Raw genomic sequence first — 5,724 nt, 5'->3', positions numbered from 1 at the left:
AAATGTTCTTTGAGGTACTTTGGATTAAAAACAATAAGACAACTCATTGTCGTAAAGTCTATGTCAAATGTTTTTTAACCATCTAGGAAATGACAAAGCTGAATCCACACTTCCCATTGTATCAGGAATATATCAGGAAATATTTCAGAAGAATCAAAAATTTAAATGTGAAAATTTACGAAACTATAAAAGCCCTAGGAAAAAAAGTAATGCAGGCTTCTGATATAACCTTGGGGTGAGGAAGGTTTTCTAACTACTGCTCAGGGTCCTGTAGCCTTAAAGGAAAAAATAAATTAAAGCTACACAAACCATCAGCTTCTGATTGGACAAACCCCACTCCACAAAACAAACAAAAACAAACACCAAAAACCCAGTATGAGACAAATGACAATCTGAAGGGAAATTCAGCAATTTACTTTTCCAAGGGCTAACCTTTCTAAAGTAGAAAGGAAATGAGCCAACCAAACGAGTTGAAGTTGGGATGCTGAGTCAGGTCAGAGTTTCTGCTTGTCTGCAATGGACCCTGGGATGTGAGTCAGTTCATGGGTAGTGCCTCTTCTGATCCAGGGTGTGCTGAGGGTGTGTCAATGGGTGGAACAGTCAGCCTGGGGCCGAGTCTCTGCTGGCCTCAAAGGATGATTAAGCTAGAGATGATGTCTTTGCCAGTCCAGGGGATGGGCTCAGGCAAGGTGACCAGTCAGAGATGGCTAGAGACAGTCACTGTCAAGCTGACATATCCAAGTGCGGGCAAATGCGGCCATGAATTGTGTTGGTAAGGGTGCCCAGTAACAGGAAGGGCCCCAGCCAGAGGAGGTGCCACCACTATTCTCAGGGCTGATGTCAAGCCAAATGGGGCACAGTTTGCAAGCTCTAGAAAGAAAGCTCTAGAAGCTCAAGGCACAAGACTGAACGGGTTGATGTAGAACTAGGAGGGAGGGGTGTAGGGCTAGAGAAGGGGGCAGGATAGCTGAAACCTGGTGAGTAGTGTAAATGGGAGAGGGACCTCTTCACCTGCTGTGGACACTGTTCCTGCTGGGTTGCCATCCTGAGTTCCCAGTTTCCAGACCACTAGGGTATGCAAGATGACCACACTGTGTTGTTTATGCTTCTGGGTTCTGTTACTCTCAACAGTCAGTGTTTCAATTCCGTTCCTTCCTTCAGTCAATGTTAGAAATACTTTTGGTCTTTTCTTTTTAAACTGTAGGTTGACTATCATCATCTGTATTTGTTTTCCTTCTTTTCTGGTATTTTTCAGTACAGAGGTTCTGAACTTCCATCTGTCAAGTCCCTTGTCTTTTACACTGTTGTAGTTGAGTACCATTAAGTCAGAATTGTCCTTTAAAGCTAACCCTTTAGCAGATTTTCAGAGGCAGTACATGACACATGAGAATATTGCCTGCCCATCTTTCTCAGAGGAGCTGGTGGAATCAAACTGCGTACTTCATGTTGGCAGTGCGATTCCTTACCAGTAAGCTACCAGCACTTCCTTTTATATTACTATTTTACATCCGTATTCTTTTTTCCTTCTTAAAGAAAACAGTCAGAAATCAGCCACATACTGAGAAGCAGGACTGACCATCTACTGAAATAACAGGACTTTGAAAACTCCATGAATAACAGAGAAACCTTGTTAGAGATGGTGCCGGAAGATGAGACTGTCACATTGGAAAGTACTCAAAAAATGAGGAGAAGCAACTGTAAATATCGATTAATAATTGCAGCATGGAATGTACAAAGTATGAATCTAGGAAAATTGAAAGTTGTCAAAATGAAAAGAAACATGTAAAGATTGATAAAATAGGCATTAGAGAGCAGAAAAGAACAGCTATTGGCCATTTTGAATCAGATCTATTATGGAAGAAATGACAAATTGAAGAGGAATAGCATTTAAAAAAAGATTCAAGATCTATCCTGAAGTACAATGCTGTGAATAATAGGATACCATCAATACTTGTCCAAGGAAGACTTGCTAACATACCTATTAAAATAAACACACCAACTTCTAAAACTAAAGATGAAGAATCTGCAGTCACTGCTTAAAACACCTTTGGATTAAGCTACAAATTGCATGATGGGACGGCTGGACGGCGAGGTCGTCCTCCTACAGCTGTGGCTCACGGCAGCTACCATGGTTTTTGCAAGAGAAGGTACCAGATTTCTAGCCACAGATACCAGTGAGTCCAAACTACAGGAACAGAAAAACTACCCAGATATTCAGACTTGTGTTCCTGATGTCACAAAGAAGAAACAAACCAGTTCACCAGTGATACTGAAAGAGTCAATTGTTGCCATGAATGCTGCCGGTTTTGTCCGTAATGGAGCCATCCTGGACTGTGAGGAGAAAGACCGAGCCTTCTCAAATAATCTTAATGTCCGAGGCATGTAATTGATGATCAAGGCATTCCTTCATAAAATGCTTGCTCAGATATCTGACAGCACTATCAATATGTCTTCTATGGCTTCCTGCATCAAAGAAGTTGTGAACAGATGTGTGTACAGAACAGCCAAGGCCTTAGAATGTTGTTGTATTGTTGTTATGTGCCATTGAGTTGCCTGCAACTCATAGCAACCCATGTATAACAGCTCTGAAGCCTGCCCTGTCTTGAACCAGTCAGTCTCACTGACTCCAACACACCTACCCCATTGTCCTAGTTACTGTGTCAAGCCATCTCATTTGGGGTCTTCATCTCTTGCACTGTGTCTCCACCTTTCCAAGAATGATGTCTTTCTCCAAGGATCAGTCTCTCCTGGCCACATGCCCAAAGACATCAATTCCTCTTCTGTCATCCTTAGTCATTGTCCAGCTCTCTGATGCATAGTACATAATTGAGAAACCATGGCCTGGATCAGGCCCACCTTAGTCTCTACTAACCACTGGCATTGTTGCTTTTCAGCACTCTGGAAAGGTCCCTGGCAGCAGATTTACCTAATGCAATTCGGTTTTTTATTTCCTTACTGCTTGTGCCAAGAGTGTTCATTGTGGAGCCGAGGAAGCTGTAACTGCTAACAACTTCAGTCTCTTCTCCATCCATCACAATGCTGCCAATTGGCCCAGGGTGAGAATCCTTGTCTTCTAGACGTTGAGCTTAAATCCATATTGAAGACTATAATCCTTGACTTTATGCAGCAAGCACTTCAGGTTCTCTTCAGTTTCAGCAAGTAAGGTTGTGTCATCTGAAAAGACCTCACAAAATTCATGAATGCAGACTTCACTCAACAGAGTATATTGTGCGACAGACTGTGGGTGTCCAGGGAAAGTGGACACTTCATCTCGGCAAGAAAGAATACAAACCAGACCAAATCCTGAAGAGGCACTGAGCGATTTTCTCAAGAGACAGAGACATGAAAATTTGCAACTGCAGAAGAAGTAGCTCAGCTCTGTCTATTTTGCGTCTGATGTATTGTCCAATGTAACAGATAACATCAATGGAGGCTGGATCAAGTAACTGCAAGATCTTCCTGAAAACAAGGAAGACAGATCTTTTCCACCCACAGTGGACCTGAGTTCACAGAAGACTCACTGATTATACTTTTTCTATCAATGGCCTATCAATGAAAATTAGCCCTTTTTAATGATATCTTTGTTCACCAATGTCTGATTCTTTAAATATATTGAGAAGAATGGAGATTTTGGACCACTTGATTATTCTTATAGGAAACCTGTTCCTTTACCAAGAAGCTGTTGTCTGAACAGAGAAAGGGAACACTATATGGTTTAAAATCAAGAAAGGTAAGTATAAGGGCTATATATTTTCTCTATGTCTATTCCATCTCTGGTCTGAATCAGGCACACCTTAGTCTCTGTTATTGTTGTTGTTATGTGCCATCAAGTTCCTTGTCAATCATAGCAACCCTAAGCACAATAACTCTGAACCCCGGCCTATCGTGAGCCAATCTCACTGTCTCTGACACACCTGCCCCATTATTGCTTTCTAGCACTCTGGAGAGGTCTTTGACAGTATGTTTTCCTAAGCAATGTAGTAGGGTGGACATCTCCCAAATGGCTTTTGAGAAGAAACAAAGCAAAGACCTCATCAGGGAACTCATTATACCACAAATACAATTTGTATGGACAGCTTAATAAATCTGAGGTCTCCAATGTGGTGAAGGAAGAAATCATAGAAATGGGTTCCTGAGGGTGATTAAAAATGAAGGTCCACAGGCTCTGGCTACTTCTCCCTGGGAATTTTACATTTTCATAAAGGATCTCCTTTTAGAGGCAGCATTGTGAATCGCTTCTTATATAGAACGTGGTATTTTCAGAAGAAAATAAATATATACAGAAAGAAGATCCTTTCTTCCAAATCTGCCTCTCATCTGCCAGTCTCTCTCCTTCCTCTCTATCACAGAAGTTAAACTTTTTGTTGTTATTGTTCTTATATAGTATTTATTATCTTTTTTGCATCATTTTTATACTAGTTTATTTACAAAATTTAAATACACTGTTTTTTCACACCAGATCTTTCCCGTTTCCCTCACCCCCCATCAAATTGTGTGACCCTATGATTAATCCTTCCCCCTCCCACACATTCTCACCTCTTCCACTCTCCCCTCCCTTGGATCCTCATAGTCATTCTACAATAATGGTTTTATATCGTATTTGTCCTTAAATTAGTTTTTTTTTGTCCTAAATTAGTTCACTCAGCATAATGCTCTCCAGTCCCTTGCAAGTTAAGTAATAATTTACAAAATCATTGCTCCTGCATGCTGCATAGTATTCCATGGTGTGAATATAACATAATTTCTCAATCCATTCATTTGTGGTTGGACATTTTGGCTGTTACTATGTTCTTGTGATGGTGAATAATGCTGCTATGAACATTAATTTTTTAAAAAAAGTTAACCTTTTCTATTAATTGTCAGATCACCGTCCCAAATATTGGCTAGGATGCTGAGCAGGTTTCAGAAGAGCTTCAAGATTAAATCAGACAAAGAAGAGAAACCTGATACTTTGCCTCCAATAATCAGCTATCCCACTGTGCAAGACATCATCAGGGGCTTACTAGATGACAGCCAAAAGCAACCAATAGTAAAGATGAATTTGTTGTTGTTATATGCTTCCAAGTCAGAAGTGACTCATAGCTGACCCTCCAAGCAGGTTTTCAGATGCTGAGAATCACACACACGGGAGAAGATTGCTCATGTTTCCCCCTTGGAGGAGCTGGTGGATTTGAACTGCTGCTCACTATAAATAGAAATATATCTTCTCTAGCTTTTCAAACCTAACAGGTAGCAATGTTAGGCACTGCATATACCTTTTAGTAAAATTCATCTTGGAGTTCTCTCTATAATACTTTGTAGAAAGTTTTCTCCATTTTCTTCTTTTTAAAATCTTATTGTCGTTTGAATGAAATCTGTTGGAGATGTGTATGTTAAATAAAGCAAAATAAACACACAAAAAAAATTAATGGAACAGCACATCAACAGAGAACTGCCAGATGCATAGGCTAGGGTTAGAAGAAGCACTGGCACTAGAGACACTATAGCCAATGTTAGATGGATCTTAGCTGAAAGCAGAGAGTACCAGAGGAACATCTGTCTATCTGTGTTTCATTGACTATGCAAAGGCATTAACTGTGTGGATTACAACAAACTTGGCTAACTTTGAGAAGAATGGGAATCCCAGAACACTTGATTGTGCTTATGAGAGAAACCTATACTTGGACCGCAAGGTGAAATCCATGTGTATAGTCTGAGTTTGCGTTTCTTATAAAAGGTATTTGT

At 40.4% G+C, this 5,724-nt stretch overlaps 1 pseudogene; it reads left to right on the top strand.

The window, feature by feature from the left end:
- The first annotated feature begins 2,071 nt into the window (after positions 1 to 2,071).
- On the top strand, positions 2,072 to 3,446 carry LOC102873774 (annotated as a pseudogene).
- Positions 3,447 to 5,724: the final 2,278 nt, after the last annotated feature.

Source organism: Elephantulus edwardii, unplaced genomic scaffold (assembly GCF_000299155.1).
Source record: "Elephantulus edwardii isolate Elephantulus edwardi_28Jun2011 unplaced genomic scaffold, EleEdw1.0 scaffold00416, whole genome shotgun sequence".
NCBI lineage: Eukaryota > Metazoa > Chordata > Mammalia > Macroscelidea > Macroscelididae > Elephantulus > Elephantulus edwardii.
This window is presented reverse-complemented; position numbering and strand designations above follow the sequence as displayed.